Raw genomic sequence first — 13410 nt, 5'->3', positions numbered from 1 at the left:
CAATCATGTTCCTCTAGAATTAAACTCAGATAGTTTAAGCATGTTTAGAAGGCTTTTAGAATATAAATTTGAAATTTATATGAATTTGAACAATGTTCAAATTCTAATTAAAATTGTCTTTTGTGACCTCCAGGAACCTGAGAGTCCTTACTATACAGAGGACACACAGAATGACAGAAGTGGTGTTAGTAGTCTAGGAGTTATCTGGAAAGTGAATAAGGGAAAAGTTTAATATACCCTACTCTTCTGGGGCTGATGATATTTATTATGATAGTTAAAAGTAATGCTCTTAATTCCAAAATAAGAGGCATACCTGGAAAGTTAGTTTATTGTTGTCAGCTAAATTTGAAATCCCATCTAGCAAGTCTTGGGCAGTGAAGGAGAATAATCTCTGCTCATATCTGAAGCAAATCAAGCTGTCAAAAGAAAAATCACCCTTCACACGGTCTAGAGGAGGTCTGTAGTTTGCTGAGCTTCTGGGGAATGAGTTTCCACATGATCCCAGTGACAGAAGCTTAAGCAGAGTGCAATTACTTGGGCAAGGAATTTGTGTATGAGCAAAGGTTATCTTATATTGACCCCATCACCAAGTGTAATATTTTCCTTCTGTTGCACAACTGAAATGGATCTTTTCTCTTAATGCACTTATTGTACCAAAGACTGGACTTTCATATACTTTTCTTCACTTAGAAATATTCCAATACAGTTTAGAAAACATTTTTCCTAACTTCCTGAACAGGCATCTTTTCAGAAGAGCCAACTGAAAGACAAGAAATCTCTAAGGCCATATTAGCATAACATTGTCAAGGAATGAAATGAAAGCCTAACCTCTGATTCAACAATGAGAAGAACATCCAATAATTAGATATATCCAGCTATATATTTTCATAAATTTACTTACTTGTTTTGGAGGGATTTGTTAATACATGAATTAAAAAAAAATAATGAAATTATGTCAGAAATTCTATACACTCTCAGAATTTAGCTTTTAATTCATGGGTATGATACAGCAAATTTTTTAATGGCTAGGAAGTGTTATTCTTTTCTAGAAATGGCTTAGCATAATTTAGAAAAATAAGTATCTGAGAAGAAATTCATAAAAGTAAAATCAACTGCTTTTCAGGGATATGAATTTCAGATGGTTTTATAAATTCATCTGTTCACTTTTTTGTTTTTCAAAGAGAATAATTTTATTCTTTCCCATTCCCATGGAATTGGAGAACATGGCAGAGAACAGAAATTTTTCCATTTCCATGAGAAAAGCTATTCTTGAAAATCCCTATGTACTCATCAAAAATGTTAACAAAATACCAAAATTTAACAAAAGCAAAAAAAGAAATATCTCAGTTTTCCTGAAAACAAGTCCAAACCTCCTACTCAGAAAGAACCTCTGCCAAATTACAGCAAAAAATGGTCCCATGGTGAGAATCTTCAAAAGCAAAAGTGAAGTTTTCGCTTGCACAGGAAAAAAAAAAATAAAAAGGGAGTCAGAGAAAACTTTCACATGATAATCTGGAAATGAAAAAGTAACTTAAGCCAGAAAATATATAAATCATAGCAAGTTCCCTTGTCCTGGGGCTCACTTTACTGCAATCTACTTTAATAATGCTATGTTTAATGGTTCGCCTTAATTAATAACTCAGACCGGAATGCATTAGAAATCTGATTTGGATCCAGTGTGAGAAGTTGCAAATATATTATGGCATAATGCAAAATAAATTAAAATTAACAAGTGTGGATCTATCAAGATTATTAGCTTTGTCTTAAACTATCTATATTGTCATCTAAGATTCTCTGTAGAATCTAATTGTTTCCTTAATCCATGTCCCATTAAACCATTCTAAGTCAACAAAACACATTTTCTATCAGAAGGAAAATGTACTTAGACAAAATCAGCAGAAAATTTGTCAAGGAGATTCTAAGTACATGAAGAAGACCAATTATGATATAAACTCTCAGATTTCCACAAGCAGTAAGTTTTCTTTGTATCAGTCTCTCAAGAGGTAGCAACTTGGGTAATTCCCTATTTCTGAGCTATCTCGTTCTGGCCACAAATAATATTCAGATTTTTATAATTAATTGGTCCAGTAATTAAAGAACTCCCATAATTAAATTAAACACAGAGCAGTTATTACCAGCTTGTACTTAAGTGTGTTCCTTCCATTGTATATCAAAAGTAAGTCTTGTGTGCTCTTAGAATTTCAGTTTCTTTACAGTACAAATGGATCTTTTAAAATATATTAGCCTTCTCTACAAACCCTGTCACACTTGTATCTCTATATAATGAATACAACATTGCTTTGAGGACTTTTTTTTACAGTTTTGCTAGATATAGCTCTATGGTTATTTGTTTGGGGCTGTGGACTATTCCTGAGTCTGTGAAAAAGAGATAAAAAAAAGAGAAAGTCTATTAGAGGAGGTTTGAATTCTTAATGTATTTGTCTGTGTTTCTACCATCTCAGGAAGAGCAAACCATAAAAAAGTTGAACACTTGGAGCTAGCTAATGCTTGTCCATTGCCAGCTGCAACCTGCTCACTTGGTGCACTCGTGGCAGCTCCTTCCAAATGAAGCCTCCACACACAGCACTTCCAGTTGTCCCCAGGCTGCGCAAGATGTTTGTGCACATGCACGCCGACGCACACACACAAGTACAGATAGAGAAAGGCAACAGTAAGCGATAGAGAAGGTCAAAGGCACAAACACAAGAGCTGGAAAGACAGCTCTTTTTGGGAACCTCCAGGAGTTTCCTAAGGTTGGGTACAGACCTGTGAAGGACTCAGAAAAGAGGCAGAATACTGATACCTGAAGCAAGAGAAATATCATGACATTGTTACCTGAAATTGCAACTGGGTGTGTCACAGAGCCTCTGTATGGGTTTTGGATATACACTCATTATGGTTTTCACTTATTTACAATATTGCCAGCCGTTCAAAGATTTTCAGTTTTGCTTTGGAATGCTACAAGTCTCATTCTTTCACTTACTGAAGCTGGATAAAGTGACCCATTAATACCTTAGGCACAATTGTGTTATTTTAGTGAAAGTATTAATCCAAAGCCACTGCGGAGCACAGTCTGCTGGTATGCACACTGTGTGCCCAAGCAAGAGATCAGACAGATGTCTCCCTGAGGACATGCTATTCTGAATTCCACACAGAATTTTTATGTACTGTAGTCTTTTTTCACTGAGAAACCAAAGCTAGAATTTATACTGTCTTTCCTGAGTTGGCCAGCTAATAAAAACAAATAAAGAAGGAAAGAGAGAAAGAGACAAAGAGAGAAAGAGAGAAAAAAGAAGAAAAAGAAAGAGAGAAAGAAAAAAAAAAGGAGAGAAAGAAAGAGAGAAAGAAAGAGAGAAAGAAAGAGAGAAAGAAAGAGAGAAAGAAAGAGAGAAAGAAAGAGAGAAAGAAAGAGAGAAAGAAAGAGAGAAAGAAGAAGAGAAAGAGAAGGAAGAGAAAGAATGTAGTCTCCAACATACTGTCAAAGGACACTACTAAATTTTGCCATATTTTCATGTCAATTTTTTTTTTTTCTTACTTAGTGATGAACTGAAACACAGAAGGTTGCTGAAATGCTGTCTATATCTCTCCTTGCTTTTGGCTAGATGACAAGGCACAGTTCTGGATTTGTTCTAAATTGGTTTCTTCTGAATGGTAAAATGTGGGTCTTGTAGTTCTGTAGGTTAAATGTAATTCTTTATCTGTTAAACCAAAGATCAAAGGAGTTCGTATCTGTGAGTGTTAACGAGACACACAAGACATTGATTGCTTAAACTCAAGCTGAATTTAGATTCCCTGTGGATGCTGGCTGCTTGGAACAGGATTCCTTTTACGAAGGTCTCAAGGTGCTCCCTGCTGCCTCCTCCTGGGTCAAACAAAAGGCACAGCTGGAGGCTGCTGGGCTTCACCTGTACTGTGAGGGCAGTTCTTTGGATCACGTTCACTGGGTGGATTTTCCATTTCCCTGGAGAAAATCCTCAGGGTTGTGACTAAGCTCAGTGTCACTCAGGCATGGCGGTCGGTGCTGTACATGGACAAACAATTTTGTCATCTATGCCACACTGACAGCTGCTGTCCAGCACAATGTAGGTGCTTGCCTAATGATCACTGATGAGGGATTCAGTTTTATATCTCACCTAGAATATGGCTGGAGCTCTGAGAGTCGGATAATCCTCACTTCCTCATTCACACATTGCTTTTGCTGACTTTGACTTTCCCTGACATTGGAAAATAACATTGACCAAACTTAGATCCACTGGGTGGTACTTTCCCAAGGTCTGGACTCTTTGAAACAATTATTGATAAAATTTTATAGCTGTGTTAGACTCTATTCTCAGCAAATGTAATAAAAGGGGCCTTAATGCCAAGGGGTATCAGGTTAGCTTGCTCTGGTGTACGACAGCCCAGATGTGTAAAAATTGCAGTGATGGATGGGAGGGATGAAAATCGCATCTGAGAACGATAATGCAGATGCTTCAAAAGTGTCTTGCTTCCTCTTTATCATGCAGCAGTGGTACAAAAGAGACACCGTATATATATCCAGAAGGCTTTTGGCATGAATTCTCTGTAAGTGTAATGAAGTTACAGACATTTTAAGTATCACTTTAAACCACAGAGCTGATGTAAAATACTTGAGAAGGAGAACAAAGAACTGGTGTTCTAATAACTAAACTACGCATTTAAAAATAAATACAAAAACACAAAACACTTTCTGTGTGGTATTTGGTCCCTGAGATGTTGCAAACAGGCTGGTTTTGTCTTTATTTTCTGGTTCTGCAGACTGTGCTCTAAAAAAAGAACTTGTCTCAAAGTCCAAGAGCAAGTCATCTGTAAAGTTCATTTTAATGATGGAATGCAGATTGTTGTTCATTCATTTTTTGTATATGTTCTGCTTATCTTCGCAAAGGTAAACATCTCTGGAATGTCACTACTAAAATATTTATAATGCTATTTCTAGCCATTATTGCCTATGATCTGACTGCTTTGTTTACATTAAATTTCCATTTGCTAAGGATATCAGAAGTTTCTAAAGTGAACGTCATGTACATCAAATGTGCTGAAGTAGTAATTTAAGCTTTTTCATATTTGAGGAAGTCCTGTGAAATATATAAATTTTCTAAATTTTCTACTACTCAGACTCCTCTTTTAGTTTTCCTGTGTTGTGACTCAGAATTTTTTTCATAAACAATGTTTTCATATCACAACCATAATTTTATTTTATTGTACAATGTTTCTGTTGAAAAAGGGGAAAATGTAATTATGTAATTTTAAAGAGTCTTTTAATCACTCCAAGCTCTGGGTACATGGTTATCATTATAAATCATACCTTTCATAAGTGAAAAATAGCTACACAATAACAAATTGATTCCCCATCCTTTAAAGAGTACCTCTCGCCTCTGAACCCCCAAAGCTCAAAAACTGATAAGTTTTGCAGAAAACTTCCCTCCTTTAATAAAATTGATATAATAACTGGCTTTAATCCATGGCAACTGGGCACATGGCTGGATGAAATGAGTGGAGTCTGCTGGTTTCCTTCTTTTTGTCGCCAGCTCTTCTAGGTGTATTGCAACACTTCAACGAACGAGGAAATCCCAGAATCTCCTCACCTGACCGTGGATTTCTATTACTGATAGAGACAGACTGTCTCACATTCTGTTACCAACCCTTTCCTTTCTCTTCTGAGAATGATCACTGCTTAAGCCAGTAAATGATCAAGATCAATAAAGAAACACCCTGTCCTGACCTGTATCATCCTGGTTACCCAGTAAATGCAAAACTAATAGTCTTCATTCTAGATTTTCACTTTTAGCCTTTCATTTTCCACTTACAACATTGAGAGTTTTTCTGTTTCAACTGTGCTCACAGCCCATAGATGTCTCTCCAGGTATACAGGAATGTGCACACCCACGAAGTTCACTGATATTTCTCCAGGAAAACCCTGGTCTCAATACCTTGCACTTTGAAATCTGCACAAGTATGCACACAAAAGCATGCATATCTTCCCAATCAATGCAGTTGTACTCCACTTAAGGTACCCTAAAGGTTTCTACAAATTATTTCTGACTGAGTGAAGCAACCACAAAGAATGAAATCTGTTCTGAGCTTTGACCTGATAACTCAATCCCCACAGGTGTCAGAAGGACTGGTATTCAATTGGTTTTGAACTGAGTTGTATACAGGAATGCCCTTTGCCTCACTGGGATTATCAGTAAACCTCAGGATGCAAATACAAAAGTTTTCCCTTACCTGCAAGCAAACAGAAATACTGTGATAAACCATAAGGATATTATAGCCTGTGCATAGAAGGCTACAATAGAAGGAACAGCTTTTCTGAGCCTGAGCAGAGGCACACAGATTTTAATACAATCAGGCAGTCACAAAACAGGTTGTCTCAGAATTCACTCTATCAAATAATTGAGGTATGATGCAAATAGCACAAGCACTTGAATTTTGAGGGATACAAAGGAAGGAAACTTGGAAGTATTTCAAAACTGCTTTTACCAGTCAGATTCACTCTGGGAGTTTCTAAATTGCAAAGAAACTTTCCCATTAAATAATCATTAATTGAGCACTACTCTGTCTTGGTTATCTGCCTTAGCTGTTCACAGTGGCCTCAGCAACACAGCACTCTATTAGTCCTGCAGGTCTACTGTAACATAAGATTTTACTCACAACCCATTCAACAAAAGAGGCATGCTGGTCAGAGTTTTGAAAGCCAATTAGTTACACTCCCAAAATCAGTGATGTGCACATCTGAGGATCTGGGAAAACAACTGCCTAAGATCACAGCAGGTGTTAGAGAGTGCTGGAATTAGGATTTCCCAAGTCAAAGTTGGTGCCTAAGAAATGGATCTTCTTTATCATCATTGGACTATTATTTGAAGGTAGCCATTAGTTCCTGTGAGAATAGTTTTATGTTTATTTCAGTCAAACTCCAAATGAATAGATAGCAACTGCAATTCTGAGTGTATGAACAAGTTACTATGTGTCAGCAACTTTCTAGCAATCATCCAGCCTTTTTCTTAGCCTCAGGTAAGTACCAGGCAATTCCTGGTATCTTGCCTACCCAGCAAGGGAAACATAAGCTATTTCAAATTTAACCTAGAGAAAGTCTTGACAAAGAAAATCTTTTCCTTAGGTAGTTGCCTAAATTCACAGCCAATCCTACAGTTTTGCAACTCATCCAAATGGTCAGGATGTAACTTCAGTTTCTACAGTCTTGGAGAGCCTGATGTGGGGAACAAACTTAGTTTGGGGTAATAGCCTGCATTTGTCAGGAACTTCTTCAGCACTTTCCAGCCCAGTTCTGTGATTTCAGTCAGATGAGTGCAATGCCTGTGTGTGCCTTGGCCTGCTCAGTGGAGGTATGAGGTGCCAAGCTCCCAGCGGTGATTAGTCTCCAGAGAAGAGTCAAGCAGCTAAATACTCTTTTGTCGATGCAAACCCGAGCTACCAAATGGAGTCGTTGTGGTCTACCCCCTGGCTTAAACAAACACTAACTGAAACTTGTCACATATGACACCTCATTTTGTCAAAGTCTGCCTCAAAAGTACTCAGCCTTCACTTTATCAAAAAGGCTTTTGCCAGAAACAGCAGGTTAGAAACTGGAATAAAATGAATCAGAATATCAAGAAAGAAGTGGTGCTTTTTCACAGTGAATTAATAATTGCCATTTTCAGAGCTGTTGGAACATTACCAAGGATAAAAGACCAACACAAAGACTGCTACAGAGAGACCCTCTGTCATAACACTTGTAGGAGCAAGCATCTAGAGGAGAGGTTGGATGCATTTACTGGATGTACTTTAGAAAGGTTGAATAGAGAACCAGTGAAAGAACTTTTATAACAATTTATATGAGCTCAACAGTGATTGCATTTTAACAGCTGCTCTTGGGCCACTGCTCCTCTGGGCCACTGCAATCTAATGGAGTCAGTTTTTCTGCTGAAAGAAACACTTAAATTGTTCTCATAGAGACCTTGAAAAGGTGTCAGTATGGGCAGCTGGAAATTTAGGATCTAACAACTTCAGCATTAAAAAAAAAAAAAAAATCATCACTGTTTTACATTCCTCTATGGAGATCAAAAGTGAAAAGTTAAATTGTGGCAGAATCCAGACATTTTCTACAACCACATTTAGACACACATTTAACTTCAACAAATTGGGATGTATATCTAGTCTCATTGTTTTCCTGTAAATTTTGACTGATGCTGTGTGACATCTGTACCATGTATGGAGCCATGGGTCCCTCATGATCAATTATGACCTTTATTCAGCACAGTATATTGTTCTCTAGAGCTTGAACATTGCTCTCTACTGAAACATAGCTACTACTGTGGGGAGGTGGAGAGACTTGGCTCTGTTTTGGAGGGTTCTGTGGAGCAGGAAAGGGATCCAAATTCTTCTTTTAACTGAAACCCCTGGAGACACTGAAGTGATAATTGACTGCATTGCATTATAACTCAGTTTGGAAGATTAATGCTTGGATTGTAGCAAACAATGCCTTGGGGCCTTTGCTAATCCCTTGGGACTCTCTCTCTCTCCTATTTTACCCAAAGGGCTTGTGACAGCACACAGCATGCCAAAAGCAGACTGAGATGACAGATTGCCCCATAGAATTTGTTATTTGGGAAGTCACTTCATCCCTACCTAGAGTCTTGGACTGTCTTTAGCAAAATCAGAATTTGGGGGAAGAGATTATGCATTCACAGGCAGAAGTTATTTACAGCTATGAAGAAACCTCACTAATAAAAAATCTTTTGTGATAGGTAATCATATTTATAGGACTAGATAATATTTGTTTTGCTAACAAATGTTTTATTTAGTTTCAGTCATAACCAAAGCTACAAATTCTGAAAGAAAGATTATGTAAACACATGTGATGAAAAAGAGAGAATAAACTGAAATATGTCCTTAGCAAAGGTAGAAGAGACCAAACTTAAAACAGAGCCTTTCCTTGATATTATTTTCTCTGCAAATATAGTAGATCATATCTCATTAGAACTTAGTATAGCACTGGATATAAGTGCTCTTATTAGCTCAGATGGAAAACTCTGTATTTCCTTTTCTAGACAAATGGAATAGACCTTATACCTTTAGGTTTAGGTGTCTAAGTTAGGTGAAAAACTAACTGATTAAAAGAGGAGAGAGAAGTAATGGACAGTACAAGGGAATTTCCTAAAGTAGTTCCTCAGGGACTGTTTAAGTACAGTGTCTCATCTGTGCTGTTGGCAGAAAGAGCCTGGCACAAGGTTATGAGCCGTCATAAACACAGAGTAAGGGATGACTTCTGGGACTGGAATAACAGAAATGCTATAAAGTCAACAGCAAAAAATGAAAGGTACTGAATACAAACACAAATAAAAGGAATTAATTCTATAAGCTAAGAAATCACAAGTTGTTAAAGACCTCAAGAAAGAGTGCACTGTTCAATAACAGAGTAAGACTGTTAGTGTGATGCAATGGGGAAAAGACAGATCAAGCCAAGGGTTGTCTGGGAAAATGTTTCCAGAGCTGAAAGAAGTGTACCTGAGCTGAAATCCCACATACTTCTGCCATCCTCCTTTAAGAAAAATATACTTTAAATATAAAAGGAAGAGAGAGGAGAAATGGGATGACCAGAGGACGTATCAGAGGATGATCAGAGAAATCATCAGAGAATCATTTTTTGTTGCAGAAAATATATGAAATCTGTAGAGAAAACAAATATAAAATTTGTATTAAAGAGATGCTGAGGTTTTTTTGCTGTTCACTGTGGTTCTGATCTTTCTTTTCTGGTGCACACTACCAAAGAAAGACTTGAAGATTGCCTATTTATGCCAACCACAGAACATATTTTGAAATATTTTTTAGTAATTTATTTTATTGAGTTGAAACATTGCAAACAATGCTACAATCCAGTTTGGATTTTCTTTAAATGTAAAGTGACAAGAATAGAAATGATTGCAAAATATGTATATAGAAAGCAAAAATTTAACAATTCCTCCAACTCCTGTCACATTTACTCTCTGATTATCAAATTACTAAAGAACTTTGATTTAACTTTGGAATCAGTGGTAAAGCAAACAACCATTGCCTAAAAATACTATGCTTGTGTTGCTTTTAAGTACCATAGTATTCTGCAAGAATTTTTTTTTCAATAAGGTAAGAAGATGAGGGTTTCTTTTAGTAAAGTACAATGTCTTGTAAGTCAGTCATAAAATAGCAGTGAAGAGAATCACTGTGTTTCAGTTGTGCAAGAAAAAATTTTGGAAGACAAATGATATCTGTAACAACATTGTCATACTTTGTCACCATTTTTGACAATTTCTTCTTTTTTTTTGAAGTAAATTTTCTATATGAACTCATTCATAAACACCAACTAATATCAGCGTACTAGAAAAAGTATATAGTATCCTTATCCAAAGTACTTATGTATAATAATTTCTTTTGCAACCTTGTAAATCCTAATCTATTTACAGATTTCAAACTGAAGGCAAGTAAACTCATATACAAATAATGTATAATATGCTTTCTATATGGATAAATAATATCTTAAATATATTAACTGTTACTAAATATGGAATAAGTATATACTGCATATAAAAATTATTTTAGTATTTTTTCACAATTTGAGAGAGAACAAGAAATCATGGGGGTTTTTTTCATCGACAAATACCTTCTAAATGAATGTGTAGAGATATGTAATCACAATGTCTAGAGGAAAGGAAGTCAGTTTTCCTACTATTTTTAGAATTCCTCCAGAACTAGCTACCTCAGCAAGAGGAGAAAATAGGGATTATGCAGAGTCTGGCATGAATCCTAGATACGTGGATTCCTTGAATCACAGTGTACTCAATAAAGATCAGGTGTCAGTCCTGGATCGGCTTCTGGTCCTAAGAGTTCTCAGGAAACGTGAAGAGGTTCTAAGAATTCTAGCTAACAGATAAAAGCAGACTTCACAGATGGTCTCTGTTGTCGGGACCTTCTCTCCTCTTATGTGATACCTGGTTGGCTGTTGCAAGAAAGGGTTTTATTTTGGACAATTTTGAGGATATGGCACACGTCTAAAACTGTGGTGAATCAATTAAAAATTTGTCTAGAAATTTGTTTCGAGGTTCTTTATGTAGAAGCTAAAAATAATAATTTACTTCAGAGCAATCATCTCTGGATATCATTGTTATAAAGAAACAGAAGAAGTCTCACTTTTGTTTTGAAAACAAAAAAAATCAAGAAAATGTTTTCAATAAACATTTCTCTCTTTAGGTGAAAATAGTGCTGCCAAGCAGTAAAAAGCAAACAGGCAGTCAAAAGGCCTACAAGTGATTCCTTCTGGTTCTCCAATAATTTAACAGTTGAGAAATCTGTTCAAAAATCTCCAGGGAAACAAAAATTCTCTGTAACCATATTCCATGTTTCTAATTACTTACCAGAAGTATAGCATCCATAACACAGACATAGAAGTCATAATGTTTTCACTTTTTATTATTTAAATATCTTAAAATTTTATCTATATAAACCTTACTATTAGAAAGATTTGTCTTTTTATCTGTTATTTATAAATAGATAATTAACCCAGTAATAGCTTCCCTTCCGTAGTTACATAAATAAGTGCATATTTATGCCCAGTGTTTCTAAAATCACTGCCGCTTCTGGTGAGTGAATGAACAAAGAAATTCCGACAATATTTTAGGTTTAGTTAAACATTTATATTTAACTTTATATTTCCACCATGTTTTATAAAGATTCACTTTCATCTACATGAAGAAATGTCCTTTCATTCACTAGTTTTCCATTAGAAAGTCACCTACCTTTCTAGTTCTAGTCCCAAACTAGAACTGGGTGTCTGCTAACAACCTAATTGTTCCAGAACATCAGTGCTCCCATGGAAGCATGGCCCACTGAAGAGCTGTATGCTTCACTGCTGAGGCATCTCTCACTGAAAGGCTGCAATATCTGTAATATCTGCTGGGCAAGGGAAAGGTTTCCTTGCCTCTGCACCTATGAGGCAAAACTGAATGAAAGGCGGCAAGCCACGGTCCATAGTTTTCCATAAAAGCAGATCATTGTTGCCTTACTATTTTCTATAGCAGTATTTGAGAAATACCAGTCACCATGGATGTAACTGGCACCCATTCCTGAGATTACCTGAGCTTTTCCAGCAATCCTCCATGGCCTTATGCATTTTTGAGTTTTTTACATTTTTGATCACTTCATCAAGACTTGCCACAAGTCATTATACAACAGTGTTCAGTGGATCTCTCCACAGACAGTGTTACAATGCAAAACAGAAATGGATTTCAAGAGGGAAGACAGATATTACCAATTTTTACCAGGTTATGCTATATGAAAATACTAAAAACATTATCTGTTACAAAAAAATCCAAGTATAAATTATTCAAAATGAAAAATTTTATATTTTCCAGTGAAATTTTGCCTGTCAGACTCTGAAAACTACTTTGAGCAGTTTGGAATGTTATTATTTTTATTTTTCATGATTATTTTATATTTTATTTCATTTCATTTTATTTCTTTTCATTTTATATTAATTTGAAGATGATTTGCATATTATGTATATGGGGTCACATCTCTCCACCTTTTCATGTCAATCCAGCCCATGAATTCATGCTACTTTTCCAGCTCAGGCAAGCCAGGAATTAGGAAAAGACAGCCGATGCTTGTAGACAGCCTGAATTTGTCTACAATTAATGGAAGTGTCATTCCAGAAGAATGTCTGTGCAGGGAGATGGTGCAATACTACATCAGTTAATCAACATTCTACCATTTCTCTATTCTCTTTCTGGTGCTGGGCACCAAGGCACAAGCTGTTCTTGGCTATGGGATCCCATACCAGTGCATTTTGACACATGCCAGCTCAGATTTACACAAGGAAATCTTTGTGGTTAGAACCTGAATCTCTGCGGATTAACCTACCACTATATTTAAATCACTGAAAACCAAAACCGTACTTCTCATGCCTGTGGGAAGAGAATAACACACATCTTGATTTGGTTGCCTTTGTAATAACCATGGTTCCTTGCAGACTTACAAAGAAAAACAGTCACCTCATAATCTTGCAGATTAAAAGCAGAAGCCTATGCTAATGAGCAGGGAGAGACAAATTCTACTTACATTCTTAACTATGCCTCAGAAAATAACTCAAGGTGTGACTCAGCTCACCTAATAGGCATCTATTTTGCAGCTATCAACTAGGCTACCTCTAGAGCAAATGAGAGAACAAAAAGGATCTTTTAAGACAGTATCTAAAATAGGTATGTTAAGGGCTGTCTAGATGTGCATTTCTCTTTACACTAGCAAGTGGGATTAGAACCTCAATAACTTTTTTTCTCTCTTTACCAGTTTATCTGCATCTAGGTCTTCTCAACAGACAGCAGAGGAAGATAAGCATCTTCAGCATCTAACTCATTCCACTTTTTT

Source organism: Parus major, chromosome 5 (genome assembly GCF_001522545.3).
Source record: "Parus major isolate Abel chromosome 5, Parus_major1.1, whole genome shotgun sequence".
In the NCBI taxonomy this organism is placed as follows: domain Eukaryota; kingdom Metazoa; phylum Chordata; class Aves; order Passeriformes; family Paridae; genus Parus; species Parus major.
This window is presented reverse-complemented; position numbering follows the sequence as displayed.